This window comes from Podarcis raffonei, chromosome 3 (assembly GCF_027172205.1).
Source record: "Podarcis raffonei isolate rPodRaf1 chromosome 3, rPodRaf1.pri, whole genome shotgun sequence".
NCBI lineage: Eukaryota > Metazoa > Chordata > Lepidosauria > Squamata > Lacertidae > Podarcis > Podarcis raffonei.
Window position 1 is genome coordinate 68,941,801 of NC_070604.1, and position 24,830 is coordinate 68,966,630.

Genomic DNA, 24,830 nt, shown 5'->3' on the forward strand with positions numbered 1-24,830 from the left:
CTTGTTAGGAGGGAAAAGGCTGCTCTTATTTTTTATTATTTAATACATGTTAAGCTGTAGAAAGAACAGACTTAGTACCCACAGGCATTCACCAGGGGGCGGGGTATGTGTGCTCCAAGTAAAGAGCCCTCCCTGAGGTTTCTGGATAAAGTTATTTCTCTTTCCCCTCAATTTCTGTCCCTGGAAGGTGTGCTCTTTGGGGTCGGAAAAAGTTTTCTGTTGTTTTCTACTTTCTGCATGCTTCACTTTTAAAGTACAGTGGTACCTTGGTACTCAAATGACTTGGCTCCCGAGAAAATCGGCTCCTGAATGCCACAAACCCAGAAGTGAGTGTTCCGGTTTGTGAACGTTTTTCGGAAGCCGAACGTCCAGCACGGCTTCCGCAGCTTCCGATTGAGTGCAGGAAGCTCCTGCAGCCAATCAGAAGCAGTGCCTTGGTTTTCGAACCGTTTTGAGAGTCGAACGGACTCCTGGAATGGATTAAGTTCGAGAACCAAGGTACCACTGTATCTCTTCCTTCAAAATCTGTACTGCTCCCCTGGCTACTTTATCCTTCCACTTTCTCCTCCACTTTATAGTATGCCAGGGAGGAATAGGGCCCCCCTCCACAGATGTGAAGCTGCATGGAGATGTGGGTCAGTTGTGTCAAGCCTCTGGCAAGTTCCAACTGCAGCTAATCTTCCCAACCACAAGGAGAGTCATTATATTCTATTTAAATTATAGCAATTATAACCAAATTTGCACAAGTATGTATAAATTAACATTTGCATATTTCTGGCAAATCCATGTCATATTTTGTGGGGGTGTATTTTCCCTTTCTTAGTGAGGGTCTTTCCCACAAAATTACTAGGGCTTCAATAGAAGCAGGTATAGGGAACGCCTCCGGAAATGAACTAGATTCAGTCTCTGGGGTGGACCATCCTAATTGTTCCCTCAGGTCTGCAGTGAGGAAACATCTCTCCACATCTAATCCAACCCTTTTTCACACCCTTGGCACAAAGGACTTCTTAACCTATGTACTGAATTCTAACAGCTTATTTTAAAAGCTGGATGGTGTTTTGGGGGCCCCCTTTGGGGCCTGGAAGCAAAGGCAAAAAAAGAAAGGAAAGAGTGATGCAATAATTTTCTTCTGAACTTTGCAATCTAGGGATTTTAAAATAATACAGCACTGATGAACTACAGTACATAACTTCCAGACAGACAGACAGACAGACAGACAGACAGACAGACATACATACATACATACATACATACATAATCAGGCACAATGGCTGCTTATATTTGTATTGGTAGCACTTTATTTCAATTACCGTACTTTAAAGCCACAATAGCAAAGTGCTTATTTCTCCATGCACGCATAGACATTGTTCAGGGACAGTAGCGTTCCTTTATCTCCTTATAGGAGCAGTCAGTGGTACAGCACTCTTCTCCAATGCTCCCAGTCACACCTCCTGCAGGAGAATGGGAGATCTATATTTAAAATACAGTATTCTGTATGAAAGCTGAAGTAACTCTCTCATACAGCCATCTTTCAAGCCTTGTGTACAATTGGCCAGAACTATGGGGCTTCCTTCAAGTAGAGAAGTAGTCCTTCTCAAGCCTACTAGTCACTGCTAACAGGACTTGATCCTATCATTCCTATTTTCCTTGCCTTACAAGTCAACATACAGGAGGGTGCAGAGCAAGTGACCAATAAGCCAGGTTTCGGACATATGCAGGATGCCACCCTTAACCCATTCTGTCTCCCATGGAGGTAACTTTCATAACAGGTGTAAACATGAGTAGATTCTCCCCTCCTATGAGACAAGATTGACTCAGGGAAGCCATGTTCCTGTGGATTTACGCAAAGCTCAGGCTATGTGAATCAGGGATCTTGGCAAGGTTAGTGAAAAGAGCTGATATTTTGGAAATGTGGTGACATTTAGGGCTGATCCTGCACTTGTTTACTCCAGCAGAGTTCAGCGTGGGGCTTCTGTCAAAGTAAGTGTGCCTAGATTGTCAACTTTAGAATCAAGCAGTTTTGTTTGTAGCCATTTGTGAGTTTTATTTGAATTTTAGTTCCAGTTACAGAAAGGTAGCCGTGTTGGTCTGCCATAGTCAAAACAAAAAAATTTTTCCCTTCCAGTAGCACCTTAAAGACCAACTAAGTTAGTTCTTGGTATGAGCTTTCGTGTGCATGCACACTTCTTCAGATACACAGTGTATCTGAAGAAGTGTGCATGCACACGAAAGCTCATACCAAGAACTAACTTAGTTGGTCTTTAAGGTGCTACTGGAAGGAAAAAAAATTTTTGTTTTGAATTTTAGTGTTTTGCTTATTTTAAATGAGAACTGACCAGGGGTTTTATGCATTGATACCTGGCCACTGTTCTGAAATAACTGATGAATGAGTTTGAAGTATAGCTTATTAGCTCCCCAAACTTTCCTATGTAAAGTTTGATGTTGACTATTCTCCAGATATTCTCTGCCTACTGAAAGCCTGCTGGCTAAGTAAATTCTTCTTTACCATGAAGAGCTGAAAGTCACTGAGAGCGTATTCAAAATGCAATAAGAAGCTAATCCATTAAATAAAAGCTAATCAGAAATAAAAGGTAATAAAACAAGAAACAAGGAACAAGAAATAAATTTGAGTTTGGTAAAGCAATCATAAGCAAATTATCTGTGGTAGGCAACAGAAAACATACCTTGGCATAGGTTCTTAACCAGCTCAGCATAGTGAGCTCCACATTCCTTGATACGCTCATCATCAGGAAAGCCATCAGAAAGAGAAAGGATTAGTAGGAGAGGAAGAATAATGGTCCAGAGCGCCATGGCAAATTTGACCTGTAGGAAAGGAGAGAGAAGTCAGATGTGAGTAAAATAAGATTGAGCCTTGATTTCAATTCTTCTGAATCTCATATGCCTTAAGGATAGTCTGTCTGTCATTTGGCTTTGACCATGCAAGGCAAATCTACATATCTATAAGCAAGGCATTTTTAACTCAAAGACAGTGACATGCTCAAGGTCATCTGGTGAGCTTGCCTGTGAGTGAGATTTGCACTATGGCTTCCCATGTTCAGATCCGGTCCTCAGTGCACTACATTATCAATGATCAGTTGACAGCTCATGTGTCTGATCTGGTCTGCCAAGCTTTCTTCTGTGAATCCCCAGCCAGACCCTCAACCTAATTTGGCAGAAATGGCCTAAAAAGGTAGAGCACACCTGCACAACCAGAGTGATTTTCATCCCCACCATGCAGGTGGGTTGGGCAGGAAGATCTTGGCCTTTTCCCCAAATCTCAGCACCACAATGGAGACAGAGATCACCCCTCCCCTTTCTCATCAGTTGATTGACCTGATGACTTGGGAGAGGTGTTGTTTATCAGCTACACCACAGAATCTGATACACAAGATGAAATCAGACTTCTATCTGAGACAGCATGAAGAGAAGGATTCCAAACTGCCCCAAGAAAAGTGATCTGGAAATGTAACCACACTGTCTCCCGTCCATATTTAAAACCCAAGGTTGAGTGCAAATGGCACAGATTGGCTTAAAGCCACACTTCCTTGGCACCATCCTGGCCAGCATTTTTGCAGGTCTAGTTCACTAATGGCCTGGTCTGATGTTATCTGGGAGCCACAGGAGGAACTGCAAGACAGCTTCCTCCAGTTTTAATGGGGCAATAGCAGGAACATTCATTCCTGCTAGGGCACGTTGTTCTAAAGGCTTCTGGTCCATGGGGTCACGAAGAGTCGGACACGACTAAACGACTAAACAACAAAGTATACATAAACATACTTGCCTCACATGATTGTTCATTGTGCTGGGGTAAGAATGTCCCCCACCATTGCCTCTCTGTCACCACTGTTCCTGTCATCAATGCATTGTGGTGGGATGGTCTGGTGAGGGGAGTCTGTCCTGCATGCATAGGCTCCCCTGTAAATTAGCACCTTGAGGAATCAGACTTAAGCTTGAATCCAATACTTCTGTCCAGAAATGCATCATCATTTTTTTTAAAGGTAAAGGTACCCCTGCCCGTTCGGGTCAGTCTTGCCAGACTCTAGGGTTGTGCGCTCATCTCACTCTATAGGCCGGGAGCCAGCGCTGTCTGCAGACACTTCCGGGTCACGTGGCCAGCGTGACAAGCTGCATCTGGTGGGCCAGCGCAGCACACGGAACGCCGTTTACCTTCCCGCTGGTAAGTGGTCCCTATTTATCTACTTGCACCCGGGGGTGCTTTCAAACTGTTAGGTTGGCAGGTGCTGGGACCGAACGATGGGAGCGCACCCCACCGCGGGGATTCGAACCGCCGACCATGCGATCGGCAAGTCCTAGGTGCTGAGGTTTTACCCACAGCGCCACCCGCGTCCCTCATTTTTTTTTTTTACAACTCCATAAAACATGTATTAAATCTGCCTTAATTCTATTTTAGCTCCAAGACAATGCATAGAATCATAGAACTGTAGAGCTGCATGTTTTGGACAAATGTTTTACTAATGCTGTGTAGAATTAAGTACCATTTTAATATTGTCTTTCAGGTTCACACCAATAAGCATTTTTGGAATGTTTTCTAATGCCCATGTCCATTCTACTTCGATGATTGTTAACCCAATATTTGCTAAATCCCATTTCCTTTTCTATGAAGGGTGAAGAGATTCTTTTGTATATATTGAGAGTGTTATTACTTTGCTTTTATCATTTCACTTGAATGCTGATTCCTGGTGTTAAAACAGCACCCTTGCAAGGTTTCTTCAGTAAGGGCCAAGCAGAATCCATATCCTCTGATGCCTGTTTGCACTTTTCACATTTCCCTGTTACCTAAACAGAAGCCTGGTGACCTATCTCATAATGATCATTTGCATTCTGTGAAAGAAGATGAATGATTCCAGCCGTATCTGTTGGAATGTTGACCTTTCATTGGTAAAGACTTTCAACCCTGCTGTTCAGACACAGACAACTGCTCCTACTTCATGAAATCAAATTTTTAAAGTTCGCAAGCAAATCACCACATGTTTTGAGTCATCTCAGTATCTGTTTTTAAGTGTAAAACGAAAACTGTATTTACTGGAAATGTCTGCTCAGACTTGTAATGACACATGCCAGATCCCTGGCCTATAGATTACTTTATGAGATTAGAAGATGCTAGTGATGCAGATCAGTTTCTAGAGAAATGAAAGAAACAGGAATGGGAAACGTATCTCTGGCATAGCATGTCCAAAGGAAACAAAATTAATACAGCTGATGCATCTCGTACAAAAGGCACCCCCCCCATCATTGACCATTTTTTAAAAAAAGATATTTATTAAAATTTTCAAATTTTTATACAAACAAAAAACAAAATAAAATAAAAATAAAAACACATATAGTTCACTTATACTTACTTTTCAATAACATATTTCTCAGACCTCCTCATACCTCCCCTTCTTGTAGTCCAGTTCAAATTATTTGTTCAGCAAATCCGTATCTCAAAGCCTTACAGCTTATAAAAACACCTTATTTTCTATCCAACATCTTAGGTTATTATAACCTTAAATTTTTACTTATAAAAAACCATTTTTTCATATTCCTTTATACCATTACAGCTAGAAACCCCTTAATTTCAATCCAGCATCATTCACCATTCCTTAACACCATTTTTAACCAATGGCTGATAACTGAACTGTTATCAAATTTTGGACTGCAAGCCCTGATATGACTAAAAATGTTGTAAGCTTGCAACTAAAGTGTCAACTGGTTGCTGATTAAGGATCTTGCCTTTTCGGTGGTGGTAGGTTGATTCTTCCATTGTTATTTGCAAAAATCTGAAACCTATTTGAAAAAAGGGAACCAACTCAACCACTTTTTTTCTTTCAAAAATGGATGACTTAGGGTCAATTTGTACATTGCTTTTACGAAGTGTGCAGATGTGGGTGCAAACATGATTATACAAGGAATAATTCCAACTAACACTTCATCCAATCCTGCTTAGTAACAGCACAAAGTGAGTTGAGGCAGTGTCTGACAAACAATATTTGTGATTATTCCAAAGTTTTGAAGGGAAATTCATACCACCATGTGCATGGCACATGCACACACAGAGTTTTTAAACAGGGCCATTGAACAGTTAGTAAATATAGTTAAAGTTCAATTGGTTGAAAACAAAACAAAACCCCATTGTAGGACTAGCTAGGATTCCGAAGCAAAATGACTATGTAAAATGCCATTTGGTTCAAGAGCAAATGAACTGTCCTTAAATGCATGCAGGAATGTATTTATGTGACATTAAAAGGAACCCCGAACAGAGAATACTTTGACAACTATAGTCCTTTACATCGTTTCCACATGCCTTGAAAAAGTGTCATTTCTAGCAAAAGAATTGATCTGAAAAATTTATTGGTTTGCTTTATTTGAATAGCTCTCAGACAATCGTTTGCTAATATGGAGACACTATTTTTCCTTTCCGTAATCCCATGCGGCATACCACCCAGAGACACAAGCAGCTATTTTACAAATCATTCAGGTTTCCATGCAAAATCTAGTAAATCCATGCTATATGAAACAGCAGCCAGAAAACATCAAGGCCCTTGTGTAACATCAGCCTGTCCTCCATTCTAATTCTGCTCATGGCTAAATGTTATTGTGCCTTTGAGTATATTGCTGCTGGCCACCCCAATCTCTGCCAAGAGATGTCCGAAATTCCAGGAGTCTTGGCACTTAACCAGGATTTGTATTCCTTTGGAACAGAATAGCTATATATAATGCAATGCATTAAGTCATAGCTGATATCTCTGTCTTGAAATGCTACTGCAAGAAGTGAAGCTACAGAGAACCAGGCAGAGGGCCTTCTCAATAGTGGCGCCCACCCTATGGAACGCCCATCCCTTCAGATGTCAAGGAAATAAACAACTGTCTGACTTCTAGAAGCCATCTGAAAGCAACCCTGTTTAGGGAAGTTTTTAATGTTTGATGTTGTTGCTTTTTTATTATTGTTATTGGTGTTCTGTTGGGGGCCGCCTAGATTATTATTATTATTATTATTATTATTATTATTATTATTACTTAGTATGCTGTTAAAAGTTCTAATGTCTTACTAGGGTGACTGCTTAAGAGTTGCCATGTGTCCCCTAAAAAAGATGTGCAAAACCTCTGCAGATTTAGAATTACTGTTACTTACATAGAAATACAGGACATCTGACCACAGTGAGGTAGGGTGTGTGAAATATACTCAGAGTCGCGAAGTGATTTCATGCTCTTTATTCAGCTCATAGTGGTGAGGAGGAATGAATGAAAGTCCCCTCAAAGTATCTGCTTTATATACATTATTTACACAATGGGCTGCACATGATTGGCTAATTCCGGAATTCTACTGTAAGCCAATCAGGTTGTGGATTCACTTCTATCTGGAGCATGATTGGGTAGTTCCTGCCAACCAATCATACTGCTGCATTGTTCTAGGACCAATCAGACTGCTGCATTCTGAATCCTATTGTTCTAGGACCAATCAGACTGCTGCCTTTTGGATCCTATTGTTCTAGGACCAATCAGACTGCTGCAGTTTGGATCCTATTCAACTCAGTACATAACACCCCTCCCCTCTAAGTTCCAGTCCTGCCCGGGAGGTCGCATTCATAGTCCTCGAGGTACGCTGGCGGCCTACGTGTGCGTTGCGGCCTGGGGTGTTCCCTGGTCCGGGGTTCAGGTTCTGGCTCGTGTTCCAAGGATGCTGGCTGTGATGGGGCTATTTGGTCTGGCGCAACCGGCTCGCTCAGTCGTGGTTCTGGTTCCGGTGTCCTTTCGGCCTCGCAGGTCCTCTCTGTATTTACTGATTCTGCCTCTCCTGCTGGCCCCTCGTGCTCTATGGGCCTCACTGCCCCTCTGTTCCCTTGGGACTCCTCTGACCTTTCCTCCTCCTGGTTTTCTCCTGGGAATCGTCGCCGTATCTGGTCGCAGTGGCGGCGCCAGCATTGCCCCCCATCTGTTAGCACCTCGTACGACACGGGGCCAGTGACCCTGGTGACTGTGGCGGGTACCCATGCTGGGCCTGCCCCAAAATTCTTTGCGTACACTGGGTCCTGGGCCTCGAAGGTCCGGGGGTTCCTGCCTTCCCCCACCACTACCTCATCCTGAGCTCTATCGGGGTGAATGCGGTCCAATCTGATTGCAAGGCGCCGACCCATTAGTAGTTCAGCGGGGCTCCGGCCAGTTGTTGAGCTGGGGGTGCTGTGCTGTGCTAGAAGGAATGTGGCAAGGCGGTACTCCCAATCCCCTTGCGTCATGCGGCGAAGGGTGTCCTTGGTGGTCCGCACCATGCGTTCTGCTTGGCCATTGGTGGCAGGATGGAATGGCGCCGAACGGATGTGGCGGATGGCGTTCTGCGCTGTGAAGGTTTGGAATTCTCCTGACGTAAATGCAGTCCAGCGAAGTCCACATGCAGGCGTGACCATGGTGCTCGGGCGGACTCCCAGGACTGGACTGGGGCCCTTGGGGGATCTGGGCGGGATTCTTGGCAGGCCTGGCAGTGTTTGACCCAGGCCTCTATCTCTCCGTCGATCCCCGGCCACCACACATAACTCCTGGCAAGGGCCTTCATTCCTGGCAAGGGCCTTCATTCTTACTACCCCTGGGTGTGTCTCGTGTAGGGCTGTGAGGACCCTTTTGCGGAGGGGCTGGGGAACAACGACCCTGCTTCCCCATAACAGGCACCCCTTGTGGGCCAACAGTTCATGTTTGCGGGTTGTGTAGCCGGCGAATTCTGGCCCGGGGCTGCTGCTGGGCCATCCCCTCCACACCCAGTCCAGGACCCGGGAGATGACCCTATCTTTCTTGGAATGGTGTGCAACTTCTTGTGCCTGAATGGGGCAGTCGGGAAGCAGCTCCAGGCTCATAACCTCTTGTGCAGGTGCTGGGTCGGGGCCTGTTTCCGGTAGTGGTAGCCTGCTGAGGGCATCCGCATGGCCCATCGCCTTCCCCGGACAGTGAATCAGTGCATACTGGTAGCTGGCAAGGAAAATTGACCACCTGAGGACGCGAGGAGACAGCACTTGGGGGGTCTGCTTTTCAGGGGCAAATAAGCCAAGCAACGGCTTGTGGTCAGTCACCACGGTGAAGGGCCGCCCGTACAAGAAATCATGGAATTTTTTTACTCCCTTCACGATTGCCAGACCCTCCTTGTCGATTTGCGAGTAGTTCCGCTCGGTTGCGTTGAGTGTCTGGGAAAAGTATGCCACCGGTACCTCTCTTCCATCCGGGAGTTGGTGTCCCAGGACAGCGCCAATTCCATAGGGCGAGGCATCGCATGCTAGCACCACCGGCAGCCTCTCGTCGAAGTGTGCCAAGACCGAGTTTGAGACAAGCAAGTCCTTGACTGCCTGGAATGCGGCCTCCTGGCGCTGGCCCCACACCCAAGGGGCCCGCTTGTCCAGGAGTCTGTGTAGGGGCTCTGCTACCGCCGCCTTGTGGGGAAGGAAGGAATGGTAAAAGTTCAATAGTCCCAAGAAGGCCTGAAGTTCAGTCTTGTTCTTGGGCGCTGGGGCATCACAAATGGCCCGTACCTTGTCCCCAGTCGGGTGGACCCCTTCTGCGTCCACCATAAATCCCAGAAAGTCCACCTGAGGCACTCCTAGTAGACATTTTTCCCGCTTCACCTTGAGACCCGCCGTCTGGAAACGGTGCAGAACGGTGCGGAGGCGGTCCTCAAACTCCTCTGGTGTGGGCCCGGCAATCAACACATCATCGAAGAAGGGGGTGACGCCAGGAATCCCTTTAAGTAGAGAGTCCATTAGATTCTGGAATATGCCTGGTGCCACGCTGACACCGAATTGCAGCCGCTTTACCCTGAATGCTCCTCTGTGCGTCACAATCGTCTGTGCCTCTGCTGTGGCCTCATCTACTGGCAGCTGTTGATATGCTTGGGCCAAGTCCAGCTTGCCAAAAATTTTCGACCCAGCCAGGGTGGCAAGAACATGGCTGACCACTGGCACTGGGTATGCATGGGCCGTGAGGGCCTTGTTTATGGTACATTTGTAGTCTGCGCAGATGCGGACTGAACCATTAGGCTTGACGGGCGTGACGATTGGGGTTTCCCAGGGGGCATTAGGCACCGGCTCCAGCACTCCTTGCTCCACGAGCCGGTCCAATTCCTCGTCTATACGGGGTTTCAGGGCGAACGGGACCCGGCGGGCCTTGAGCCTGACCGGTCGTACTGCGGGGTCAAGCTGTAGAGCAATGGGGGGGCCCGTATACTGTCCCAATTTCCCATCGAAAACCCCCGGAAATTCCTTGCATATGGCGTCCACGTCCACTTGTAAGCTAGTGTGGTTCACCCCGTGACGGCTAGCCCCAGTGGTCCAAACCATGCCAATCCCAGTAAGCTAATGTAGGGGCCCTTGACCACAAGCAAGTCCAGTTGCCACGTCCGCCCTCGGTATTGCACCCTGAAGGTCCCCACCCCCATTGTGGGGACCTTACGTTTTTGGAAGTCCCGGAGGGTGAATGGGGCCGGCCTGAGTTTGGGACCCCCAGTAGGACACAGTTTCCTTAAGGTCCTTGCCGAGATTATGGATAGAGTTGAACCCGTGTCAAGTTCCATGCGGCATGGGGCCCCCCTCTATCTGTACGTCAACATAAATTTTCTCTACGTTGGGGTGGGGCAACTGGTATACCTGGAAGTCTGTGAGCTCTGTCGAGTTGCCTTGGTGCGTTGGGCCCCGGGACCTGGGGCTCTTGGATTGGTCATCTGATGCCTGGCGTCGGGTGGGCCGAGCCCGACACACCCGGGCGATGTGTCCCAATTTTCTGCACTGCCTGCACTCTGCGTTGCGGAAACGGCAGGTCCTCCTCTCGTGACTTTCTCCACAGCTTGCGCAGTTCCCTCCTTCTCGTCGAGGCAGCTGTGGTATGTGGGCTGCTTGAGTGCACTGCTGTACTCGGTGCACCTCCTCCCTGTCGGATCCTGAGTCGTCGGTGAGGTCTTCGTGGTGGACCCTCGGTTGGGACAGCTGGCTCGGCCGTGCCTCTTGCGTCGACCTCTCGGCAGCTTCCATTGCCAGGGCCTCCTCCAGAGCGACCTGGAACGTTAGGTCCTTCTTAGCGTAGAGGCGTCGTTGCAGCTTCTCATCCTTCAGGCCACCGACGAGGCGGTCATGAAGCATGTTCTCCAGCTCTGAGAAGTTGCAGAACCGGGCGGCTTGGCGGAGAGAGGTCACAAACCCAGTTATGGTTTCCCCAGGGGCTTGCTGCTTTGCGTAGAAGGCATTTCGACGAGCCACCACTGAGGGCTGCGGCGAAAAGTGCCCCTTCAGCTGTTCCATTATTGTTTTGTATGGAACAGTAGCGACGTCTTCAGGCGCAAGTAGGGCCCGGGCGATTTCAAACGTCTCCTCTCCGCAGACGCTGAAGAATATCGCCCTCTTCTTGGCGTCTTCTTCGTCGGTGACCCCTTTGGCTTCTAGGAGGAAGGTGAAACGGGAGGCGTACGCTTCCCAGTCTCCAGATGCTGGGTTGAATGGCGAGAAGCTGTTGTCGGTTGCCATTCTGAGTTCCTTGTGTCCCGGAGCTGAAGCCTGGATACACGGTGCGAGGCAGCGGTGCGGCAGGTGGCGGTGCTGCGGTGCTGTGTGTGGCAGTCAGCTCAGCGGGATCCCACCTTCGTTGCCAGTGAAATATACTCAGAGTCACGAAGTGATTTCATGCTCTTTATTCAGCTCATAGTGGTGAGGAGGAATGAATGAAAGTCCCCTCAAAGTATCTGCTTTATATACATTATTTACACAATGGGCTGCACATGATTGGCTAATTCCGGAATTCTACTGTAAGCCAATCAGGTTGTGGATTCACTTCTATCTGGAGCATGATTGGGTAGTTCCTGCCAACCAATCATACTGCTGCATTGTTCTAGGACCAATCAGACTGCTGCATTCTGAATCCTATTGTTCTAGGACCAATCAGACTGCTGCCTTTTGGATCCTATTGTTCTAGGACCAATCAGACTGCTGCAGTTTGGATCCTATTCAACTCAGTACATAACAGTGTGACTTACCAAACTGAAGTGGATTGGCTTGGTGGCCTGTGTGTCACTACTCAAGTGTGCTGTCCAGATATTACCTGTTGATGAACAAATTCAATGCCTCTGCTGTACCCTCATTTTTTGGTCTTTAAACTGGACTTTTAATGGAGAGTCCTTCAAATAGAGGACTATCAAGTAGAAGAAATGACCCTCCCGCCTCTTACTTTCCATGATGCTGTAATAAATAAGGAATGTTCATAAGGCAAGTCACTTCTTGAATGACATGCAGTTACCATCCTCCCATTCCTTTGTTTATGCAGGTGTCAAGAACCTTTGGCCTGCCAGATGTTGCTGAGCTACAACTGCCACCATCCAAGGCCACTGATTCATAGCTGTCAACTTTTCCCTTTTCTTGCGAGGAATCCTATTCAGAATAAGGGAATTTCCCTTAAAAGGGGGAAATGTTGACAGCTATGCACTGGTCATGCTTGCTGGGGCTGATGGGAGTTTTTGTTCAGCGTCATCTGGCAGGCCAAAGGTTCCCTACACCAGTGTAATTGTTTCAGAGCTCAGGTGAAAGCCTTACTCCATTGGTTTTCTTACTTCTGCTTCATTGACTTCAATAAACCAGAACATTCTCATTTGACACGGTGATTATCATTCAGTAGCATGACACGTCATTTATTGCAAGATGGTTAAGGAAGAAGAAGGTCACTACAGGGAAATCTTGAACCGTACATTAACTCCAGGAAATAACTGAAGCCAGTGAGTAAAGCATAGTTCATGGATGTCCTGTATGCTGAATTGTGCTGCCCTCCACAGTGCTCTTATAGCTCCATCCCTGGATGGACTGGGACATAGTTCTGGGAAAAAGAGGCATGTATCAAAAAGTTCACAAGCAGAAGGAGTGCTTTGGGTAAATACAGCGGATCAAGCAACATAAGCCTTCCCAGCTCACTTGCTATTGTTTCTTTCTTTTATGCTGTTTTGTGTGTGACATCTCAGGTATTAGAGAAATTTTCCCTGACAGGGACTCGGGGAACTTAGAGCAAGAAAGTCTTCACCTGCTCCTGGAAGGATGAGAAAGAGGGAGTCAGTCTAACTTCTCCAGGGAAGGAGTTCCAAAGTCTGGGAGCAGCCATCAAAAAGGCCCTTTTTTCCACATCCCTATCAAGCATCCCTGGGGGTGGTGGGAACAAGAGAAGGGCCTCCTCCAAAGATCTTAAACCCTGGGCAGGTTCATATGAGGGAACATGTTCTTTCAGATAGCTTGGACCTAGCAAAAGAACATAAGTAGAGTGGCCAAGCAGATTCCATTGGGAAGGCCACAAGCGGGATATGAGGGCCACAGCCGGAATACTGCTTCCAATTCTGGAGGTAGTATAGTTATCATTTACTAGCAGCAATTGATAACCCTTATCTTCCATAAATTGATTTAGCTTCCTTTTAAAACCATGTAGCTTAATGGCCATCACCATATATTGTAGAGGTTTTTTAATAATATATTTTTTTTAATTTTTCATTAATAACAATTCAATATAGACCACATTAATACAATACCAAATCATAATTCAATTAAAAAAGCCAATTGTCAGATTCCAAATTAAATATTTTGGTTGACTTCCCATGTTCTGATTTTAGGAGATTTTTAGGAGATGTTGATTCCTTGTTCCCACTCCAATCTGCTTATTTAATCCAAAAAATACAGTTCCGATGTTGATCCTTTATTTTAACAGCCACTGATGTGTTGACTTTTGTTCGTATTTAATTGTTCCATATCCTTTAATTTGCAAGAGGAGTTAATATCTGGTAACTTTCTGTGTGCATTTTTTTTTTTACGTTCGACCTTCCTTTCTTGTTGCAATCAATCATTTTTGGCATTTCCCCCCTACCCCAGAGACTCAATTTTACTGCATAGTGACCTTTCACCATCATGCTTTTCTTAAAACTGAAAGTGGTCTGATGTCTGACCATTACTCCAGGCAGACTTCCAGCGTTTTCTTTGAATACTTTCCCATCCAATAACAAGCTGATATCTCACCAACACCATAATAAATCAAAGTTAGAGTCCTCCGTAGGAGGGTATTGCCACAGAACATCCCAATATTTTCCACACAGTTCCATTCTTTCAATTAATCCATAAGCATTATAAAGTTCTTGTTGATTCCCTCCATTAATAATTGCTATCCATTAATAATTACAATCCATTAGTAGCTAACTTTTTTTTCTTCTGTGAAGAGCTGCCAAATCATAAAACAGCATAGTGAATATATAAAGACAAAACAAAGGCTTCTCTCCACCACATACCAATCCAATTACGATGAAAATCTTAAGTCCAAATTCTGATATATCTTAAAAAACAGAAGAATCTCCACTCACGGTGACCACGTTGGAGAGTTTCCGATGTGTGCAGACGCTATGCACTCAGCGTTCCCTCCCCCCCCATTCTGTAGGAGTGGAGGCAGGTACCAGACAATCTGCGAGTGAAAGCTCTCCCCCCCGACTGGGGGGGGGGCTTGCAAGGATAATTACTCTCAAATTATCCTTAATTGGCTGCATGCCTGGGATCTGCTATCGTGGGAACCGTGATTCACCATGGCGGCAAAAACTGGAAGCCCTATTGTGGAGGTTTTAACTATCTAGTATGTTAAGAAATATTTTCTGAATTTTCCAATATTCAACTTCATTGGGAGGTCCCAAGTTGTAGTATTTTGAAAGAAGAAGGGTGAAAGCATTGCTTTCTGTGCACGTGCTCCACACTATCAATGATTTTATATACTTCTTTCATTGCCCCCTTGCTAAAAGGTCCTATACATTGTAACCTCCCCAGAATTACTCTGAATCTCATCCAGGTACAAACCTGTCGCTTTTGGTCATTTCACCGGGAACACATCACACACACACACACACACACACACACACACACAATATTTATATCCTTCAACTCCTAATCCTTCATGTCATAACGTGCATTTAAACATATTTACTAGGATCACAAGAAGAAATATAAATAGCTGCTGTCTTTCCTGCTAGAGTCTGGATATAACATTGATCTGCAGATTGATTTAAATGGCACTCTCAACGTAACAGGTGCAAAAAAGGGGAGATTTGGAAACAACAGCTCTACAGGATGGGTGGAAGCTTGACGCAAATTCAACAACTCATATATCACTGATGTAAGACCTTTCAAGGTTAACGACTTTGGCATGGATCACTCAAGTCTGGGCAGACAAATACATTTCAAGCCCAGGAAAGGAATAGCAAGAATCAGAAAATTATAGTATCAGAGGATAACCCACTGATAACTTTTTCTCAATCAGTGAAATGCCTTAATAGTGAACCCCATGATTTTATTTACATTTCATTGCTGATTGGTGTTTTACTGGGCGCTCAGCCAAGGGGGTCGCCAGGATGCATGAGGCCCTGACAGGGTCCTTGAGTCCTCCTTCCTCCTTCCCAAAGCCTAGTTAGCACTTTCCCAGCTTTGAGAATGAGATGGGAGGGCTCTAGGACCCTGCCAGAGCCTCACACCTCCTTCCCAAAGCACTGTGCCTTACTTAACCACCTTTGGGAAGGCAGCACGAGGGCTGTGGGGAGGCATACTTTTTTGGCCTTGCGCAGGGCACTGTATTACCCAAGTCCATCACTGTTTAACTTATTTTTTTTAAAAAAATGATATTTATTCACCATTTCGTCAATACATAAACACAAAAAGAAAACAAAAAAGAAACAGAAAAACACAGCAAAAAATAAGACAAAAAGAAAAAGTCAAAAAAGAAAAAAAATACAAATCTCAAATTACAGCTTTTCATTTGCTTATTTCTTGAACCTCCTCACACCTCCCTTTTTGTATTCTAGTTTAAATTGTTATTCCAGCAAATTCTTCCCATGTTTCTCAATTTAAATTTAAATAATTAATCTTCACAATCTATCTTATTTGTTGATTCGACATAAACTTTCCCTCTTTTAATATAATCTGTTATTCAATTTACCTTAGTCTCTTTAACCTTATCTTATTTTAAAAATCTTAAAATTTCAAAGTTTACATCATATTCATACATATCTCCTTAAATCATTTCTACTAAAGCCAATTCAGTTCCTTTCCAGCAAATTCCCTAATATTTCATTAATGTTACACTAATTCCAAAATTAACAAAAGAATTTCCCTTTATATCTCTAATTTTTATCCAACAGTCCCTTCTTCCTGGTTTCGGATTGTGTCAGTCCTTTCTGTCCATTACATCCAGTCCATCAATCTGATGTTCTAATGTCCGAGGCCCTTAAATCTCTTCTAGGCCCCTTCTGCAAATTTTCTTGTTCTTGTTTGTGCTTACGCACTTCTTTGTCTATTGTTAGTTTCTTGGGGAGTGGGTCTCCGGAGGGTTCCATCCGGTAATAATTTCCATTTTCCTTCGTCAGACTAGCCCCTTCCCCCCAGTCCCACTCCCCGTCATCATCTTTGTAATCCAAAGAGACTTTTTCCAAAAGATAGCTATTCACCTGTTTCATGGTCCCACTAGAGTTAAAAGCTTCCTTGATTTCAAACACTTCCCAGCACTCTCCAAGTTCCATCTTCCAACGCAGTGGCTTTTGTTCCTGCAGGACTTTGGATCTCTCCATTTGTGTTGTTTGAGGAGTAATCACTACCTCTTCCTTCTTCATCTGCCCTTGGACTTGCCTTGTATCCTTATTCTCTGTTAAATCATATTCACTGGCCACAGCATTCATCAAGTCCAATTTTTCATGCATCAAGTTCATTTTCTCATGCAGCTGCTCCAGCAAAACATTTGTCATGCCAAGGGCAGACACCAAATCTTCCTTCCAACACATTTCTGTCAAGGTCAAACGGCTGGTCCCACGATCCAAATCTCACAGCTGTAGAGTCTACGAATAAATTGCAACAACAAACTGACAGGCTCCCTCTAGGGGACACAATTTCTATTTGTATCCATTTTCAAAATGTATCCAACAAAGAAGATTACTTTCGATTTCAAATCCTTTCGATTTTCAGATACTTTGTTTCTTTAAAATGCAAAAATGCAGAAAGTAGCGTTGAAGATAATTTGTTTCTCTTTAGCTATCTGTCAAAGGTACTCCACTTTCAATCAATGGACGTCTCAAACAATTTCTGTCCCGACACCCCGTCCCCAGGTTTGGGATGATGGAAACTTAAATTCCTTTACTCTCCTCCTGCAGGATTGAACAGTCAAATCCCCCCCCCCTTTTCTCCTGCTTCCAAGGGGGTTTTATTAGTCGTGGATGCAGGAAATTTCCAATTTTAAAGCAGTTTTCCAGGCTATTAGGTTGCAAGGTCTTTGCTTCAGTCTATATACAAAAAGCGGAAGGCGGACTTCCTGTTTAAACCTTCCCGCTTCGTGCCTAATTCATAGATTTTGCAAATTTCTTAATCCAATTCTCCGTTTTTACTCACGGGTACTTGATTTAGAGTCCAAATGTCATCAGGAAAAAGTCAGCGCTCTCCGGCGATGGCTGCGCGGCTTCCCTCCATGGAAATAGCGATCGGTTCGCAGCACCGCACTGCTCACCCCACTTCACTCCGGAGCCCCGAAAAGGGGTTTCCTCGTGAGTAGGGGAGGCGCTCTTGGTGCTCTGCCGAACCCCACGTTCCCAGGCTTCTCCACTTGGGATTTCTAGCGGGCCCCCGCCTTTGCCGCGGCGGGAAGACCCAATTTCCACGGAGCCCATTCCTCCGGTCGGAGGAACTCCGCCATTTGTCGATGGTGCAGACCCGGAAGTCCACCACTGTTTAACTTAAACATGACATGAGATTCTCCACCTTGAACCTTGCTTGACTTTGGTAGGAGCCTGATACTGGCCTCATCTTAGGAAATACTTCATACTTTGGAAAAGTAAACACATGCAATTAAAGTTGCTAGCAAAGTCTATTCAAACACCTGAATGGATGCCTTCAAGCTAATGATGGTACAGGAGGCAGGCAAAGAGATGGCCACTTCAGTTAACTGCTCACTGTCCCAAGTCATTCACCCTTTTGTTAAGCAGAACACACACAGAGTGAGAAACTAATGGGATGACCAAGTTTTAGCCATTTCTCACTAGGATGGTCCAGGTGAGAAAGGGGTAGCCCACTGTTCATTTTAAATCCCCTCCCTTTCCTACTAGAAAGAATGTTATTTTTAAAACCCCAGATTCCCAGTAGGCAGTTGGCTCTGCTAATAGGCAGCTATCTCTTCCAGCCCCAACAGGACAGAACTTACACAGTGCTCCCCAAGACTCAGCACACTTCCACTTCACTTTAAGAACAGGTATACTTTCCTTCCTCCCCCTTTCCACTTCTAGCTAGGGTTTATGGCAAAATTGTCATGTCTACATTCCTGTAGGGAATCCATCACTCTTCAGATGTTGCAGGAGTTGCTGCCTGCTTAAACTGCAGTTTTTGCAATTTAAATAGTCACTTTTATTTCATGTAATCATAGAATCATAAAGCTGTAATGTTGGAAGGGATCCCGAGGATCATCTAGTCCAACTCCCTGCAATCCAGGAATATGCAGCTGGCCCATATGGGGATCAAACCTGCAACCTTGGTGTTATCAGCACCATGCTCTAACCAACTGAGCTATCCAGGCTCAACCAAGCTCTCTTTATTCCTCTGTGTGAGAGCTTCTTGGGGACATAGGGTTAAAAGTAAAACACATACTCATAAACAAGTGTGCATTATAACTTCAGCAGAAGATCCTAAACCTCTCAGCAGTGTATATATACACATACATAAGTGCCGGTTGTGCACATGTGAATCCAGGTACACTTTTGTAAGAAGACCATGGGCTGCAAATCAAGGGTTAGTTTCAGGAATCAGTGTTTCCTCCCTTTTTATTTCTTCATATAAAGCTGTTACACTACACTTCTATTCACTCTCCCACTCCATTCTATCCTGTGAATAACTCTGTGAAGTTTTTTGGGTTGAGAATGAGGGACTGAGCCAATGTCGCATACTGTAGTCAGCTTTATGACTGAGTGGGTTTTCCTGTCGCATGTACAGTGAGGCAGACTATTAGTGCTTCTAGATAGGGGTTTATTTAATATTGCAGGTGAGTATTCGGATACCTCAAATGGGTTAAAAATAATAATTTTAAATACACATTAGATTTTCCTGTAAAGGATAAATCCAGATTAAATGGGGAAGTGGGAATATAAAGTGTTGGCATTTTGATGCAGACAACACCATGTGGACGATAAAAAAAACTTGCATGAATGAGCAACAAGCATCTCAGCACAGGGTTTGCAAGCACGCTATATTTAATTCAAAACATGTTTCCTTCATAAACTGTGAAAGGATCTGTTTTGTGTTGGTGTTGATGTTAGTAGGGCAAGGCAAAAAATTGTTTTGGATAAGGGGAGGGAGTAGTCAGCTGATAAATATCACCTTGTGATAAGTAAGATTTCACAGGGGAACAGGAACATAGCATCTTGCCAGAAATTTGAGAAAATGGATCGATATTCTTTCGCATTTAAACTAGAAATGTTTTAATGGCCATCAACCCTAATAAAAAGTGTTATGGGAAGCCAAAATTAGGTTAGGAAGTTATTTCTTTTCACCGCAAGGTGGTGCTCTCATGCCATGTTGAACCACCATGTTCTCAAGCCATAAAACTCTGAACTCCGTTTTGTGGTTGCTATAGTAGGCCTGTGACTTTTCTCAGAATAAAGAATTGAATTGTATGGTGTCTACATAAAGCAGAACATGTGACTATCACTTTTAAATATATGTTCCCTGAGCCACCTCCAAATACCCAGAGCTATTCAGATTGATGCTCTCTTACAACCTTTCCTTCTCTTTGCTGTTTCATGTCTTCTTTCCCAGTGAGCAGGAAGTGCAGATTTACTAAGAAGAATCTAGTCATTTTTCCTTATATTTATTCTAAAACAAACGAACAAACAAACAAACAAACAAACAAGTACTCTGCATTCAAGCCCATTCCAGACACTTGAAGTTTCTCACTAAAACGAATGGGAGGTACTGATGTACACCATGTTTAGATGTTTGCCACCACTCAACAGAAAGAGTCTTTTAATCTACCAGTGGATGTCATTAAGCCATAACGCCAGATCAGTAGCCCCCTTCCCATTCAAAGCAGTGTGCACCAACCAGAGGATCAGATACCCCCCCCCAAATCAGCTGCTGGAAACACAGAATCGTACAAGAGTTGATCCTTCCATGCCCTGTTTGCAGCCTTCTAGGACATGTGGGAAACAGCATGCCGGATTGGATGTTTTGAGCCAGCAGGCCCCATCTCATGTTCTCACAAGAACTGTAGAAGAGCACTGCTTTGCTCTTACACTGTTTCCATTCACTTCAGTAGGTGGCAGAACTTTGAAGCTGCAAAAGGTGCAGAATTCAGTGGCCGAATGGCTGACAGGGACAAGATGGGTCTGAACACCTAACGGGACACCTGACATCACTGCATTGGCTACCAGTTAGTTTCCAGGCCCAGTTCGAAGTGCTGGTTTTGACCGGCAAAGCCTTTTGAGGCTCAGGACCTCACTACTTCAAGGCCTGCTTTTCCCCACACACCCGCCAAGTGTCTAGGAAAAAATGGGACAGCCCATTTTTCCGCACAATATCATGGTGGCCATTGTCAATGCTGCGATCTCATGCACTCTTGCCCCACACACTTGCCCCCCCCCAAAGCGTTTTTTCCAGGGTCGCAATATTGTGTGGTGCCTCAAAACGCACCCCCCCAAAAGAGCTCTTGGGAGGGTGAGATTGTGGCATGGGTCATGTGACTCGGGAGCGCATCTCAGAAGACACACACCTCGGTTTTTTATCTGAAAAAGTTGGATGAAATGACAAGAGCCAACCTGGACCCTGAATTCTTCATCCAAGGCCCTGTGTGTCCCCCACTGAGGGAGGTGCAGAGGGAGGAGACACGAGTATGGGCCTTCTCGGTGGTGGCTGTGATCACCAATAGTCAGCATGGATTTCTGAAAAATAAGTCATGTCAGACTAACCTGATCTCGTTTTTTGACAGAATTACAAGCCTGGTAGATGAAGGGAACGCAGTGGATGTAGCCTACCTTGATTTCAGCAAGGCATTTGACAAGGTGCCCCATGATATTCTTGTAAAGAAGCTGGTAAAATGCGGTCTTGACTATGCTACCACTCAGTGGATTTGTAACTGGCTGACTGACCGAACCCAAAGGGTGCTCATCAATGGTTCCTCTTCATCCTGGAGAAGAGTGACTAGTGGGGTGCCACAGGGTTCTGGCTTGGGCCCGGTCTTATTCAACATCTTTATCAACGACTTGGATGATGGACTCAAGGGCATCCTGATCAAATTTGCAGATGACACCAAACTGGGAGGGGTGGCTAACACCCCAGAGGACAGGATCACACTTCAAAACGACCTTGACAGATTAGAGAACTGGGCCAAAACAAACAAGATGAATTTTAACAGGGAGAAATGTAAAGTATTGCACTTGGGCAAAAAAAATGAGAGGCACAAATACAAGATGGGTGACACCTGGCTTGAGAGCACTACATGTGAAAAGGATCTAGGAGTCTTGGTTGACCACAAACTTGACATGAGCCAACAGTGTGACGCGGCAGCTAAAAAAGCCAATGCAATTCTGGGCTGCATCAATAGGAGTATAGCATCTAGATCAAGGGAAGTAATAGTGCCACTGTATTCTGCTCTGGTCAGACCTCACCTGGAGTACTGTGTCCAGTTCTGGGCACCACAGTTCAAGAAGGACACTGACAAACTGGAACGTGTCCAGAGGAGGGCAACCAAAATGGTCCAAGGCCTGGAAACGATGCCTTATGAGGAACGGCTAAGGGAGCTGGGCATGTTTAGCCTGGAGAAGAGGAGGTTAAGGGGTGATATGATAGCCATGTTCAAATATATAAAAGGATGTCACATAGAGGAGGGAGAAAGGTTGTTTTCTGCTGCTCCAGAGAAGCGGACATGGAGCAATGGATCCAAACTACAAGAAAGAAGATTCCACCTAAACATTAGGAAGAACTTCCTGACAGTAAGAGCTGTTCAGCAGTGGAATTTGCTGCCAAGGAGTGTGGTGGAGTCTCCTTCTTTGGAGGTCTTTAAGCAGAGGCTTGACAACCATATGTCAGGAGTGCTCTGATGGTGTTTCCTGCTTGGCAGGTGGTTGGACTCGATGGCCCTTGTGGTCTCTTCCAACTCTATGATTCTATGATTCCTCATTAATGGAATACTTTCCCCAGGCAGGCTTACCTGGAACCATCACCATCTATTTTTAGACAACAGGCAAAAACATTCTTATTCACCCAAACTTTATCTGTGTGCTTATTTTTAATGGGGTTGGGTTGCTTCTGCTCTTTTATATATATTAATGGTGCATTTTAGATTGTTTTTATGCTTGTTTTTAATATTCATTTTTGTAAGTTGCTTTGAATTCAGCTTTCTAAAAAAAAGGAGATACTAGTGTTTATAATAAATAACAGAACTTTGCTAAGGACTATGTACCTCGTTTGAGTCCTCCTATTTCAGCACCCTTTCCTATCCTCCTGCTCACTTTCTATATCCTACTTGCAAAGTCAAATATTAGGAAACTTAATGAAGAACTGGGTGACCACAAGAAACCGATGGCCTGTCCTGCCATCCCAGGCCATGACTGTTTGTTTCCCAGCCAGTTACAGAGGAAGAAGGGGAACAAACTTCCTGGAATCAGCCCTTTCCAGGAACTCTGGTTTAAGTCACTGCTGTCATCCCAGAAAACAAATCCAGACAATTTCTTTTTAGGTTTAATTCATTTAATTTTTATGTAAGTGAATTAGAAAATGTGATTAAGGATTACTGAATATTCACCATCAGGTTTGCCTAAACTCGCAAATACATGAAACAGGGGAGAGATGGGAAGTTTATTAGAAGGAAGAGGAAATGGTAATATCTTCCACATTTATTGGGTTTGGGGGCTATGAGTCTTAGGTGATTTACTTTTGAGCAAGTCAACTTAAATTTCAGTGGCATTTGCTCATGAGCAGATGGGTTATGATTTGGAAATCTCAGGATAAAGATCAGGAGAAATTAGCTTGGTTTAAGAGTGAGAAGAAACAGCTCCATTCAGTGGAAATTAAACATTGTTTCTATTAATGCTCAAATGTTCTATGGAACCAATGGAACTTTAATTTTGGCTGGATCATGTCTTGTACATAATCCACGACTGACCAAGTGATGATTGCTTGCTGCAATCTTTCCACTTTCCTGCCCTTTGGATGGGTGTTACATAAGAAACATTAAAAGAAAAATGCCTGCAGACAAACTCTTAGGATTATCCAACCCTTGGCACAGCCTTAAACCTACAAAACAGCTAACAGAGCCTCATTTGAATGTCTTCTACCTCCTCCCACATTTGATCCTTCCATTTTATACCATCTAGCCTGATTAAAATTACTGGGAAGTTTAACATGCAGATAGTGATATTTTGGTTGGCCCAATAAAGTTATTGCCCTAATATGAACTTTGGATTATTTCTTACAGGTCAACATGGCTATCTTTACTTTTTGAAACTTTATGCTATTTATATACCTCTCATTGTCCCCATTGAGCCTCGGATTCAGAGCAGGAGTGGGAGACTTTGGAGGACAAGGACTCAGATGGAGAGATGAGACAATGCAGCCAAGCCCATTTGGCTAACATCCCCTCTAGATGCACCTAATCTTGTACTCTTGAGCCTTGGTTGTTTCTCTTGGACTGGAATTATAGTTGCTACTCCTCTGCCTTGTTAAAGCACCTAGTCTGGTATTTGCTTTTTCCTAGCCATTTGGTCTGTGCTATTAGACTGCTATAATGAAAGTTTGTAAAAAAAAAACTTTTTAAAGGAACATGTCTGCAGCTGTTTAAAAATGTCTGGATTGCCAAGGCACACAAAGTGCTTCGGAAGTCTGTGCTTTGACTTCGTCCCACCATCGAACCTTGCCTTGCCGGAGCCCTCCAATGCACCCCGCCTCTCTAATTGGGATTAGTACAAATCTTTGTACAAAATATTCTTTGCAGAAGCAACCTATGTAGCCACATCCTTTGCAGAAGAAACCTGTTGCCGATGCTTAATGCATAAATCACGTGTAAGCCTACAAAATGTGGTGGGAATATAAAGACAGAATGCAGCAGGAGTGGTCAATGCGATGGTTTGGGGTTCCAGAGGCATCCACCTGACAGTGGCATTGCTGCCACTTACCAAGACTGTGGGGGAGGGTGGCCCTGGCAAGGCTGGGGCTGCATGGGTGCTTCTGCTGGTGTGCCTTCAGAGCCCCAACCTTGCTGCTTATGGGTTGGAAACTTCAATCCCCTGCCCCACTGCAGTGACAGCTCCTGGAATGTACATATTAGTTTTGGCCCTTGAATACTTTTTCTGCTTATCTCCTAATTCTGCATTTTCAAGTGACGTAAGATCTGTGCATCACAGCTTAATAAACACTTCAACCTAAAATTGGGTAATTGCTTTAATTTTAATTTTATATACTGTGATCTTTTCATGTGAACCTCCTTGAGACTTCCGGGTATAGGGAGGTATATAAATTCAAGAAGAAGAAGAAGAAGAAGAAGAAGAAGAAGAAGAAGAAGAAGAAGAAGAAGAAGAAGAAGAAGCAGCAGCAGCAGCCAGATGTTATTGGACTCCAACTCCCATTAGCTTGAGCAGTCAATGGGTTTTAGGCACTACAGGATGAGAGCCATTCCCTCTGATCCCATAGTCATGATCCTTAAACTGTTGTTTATCATCACCTATTTACTAATTTCCCATTTCAAGACCACCCATCAACTGAAGTCCTCTGGATGGCTTACCAAACGTGATAAAATATGCAAATGCAATGCATAAAACTCAGAGCCTGGCGTAAACCTCTTCCAAAAACAAC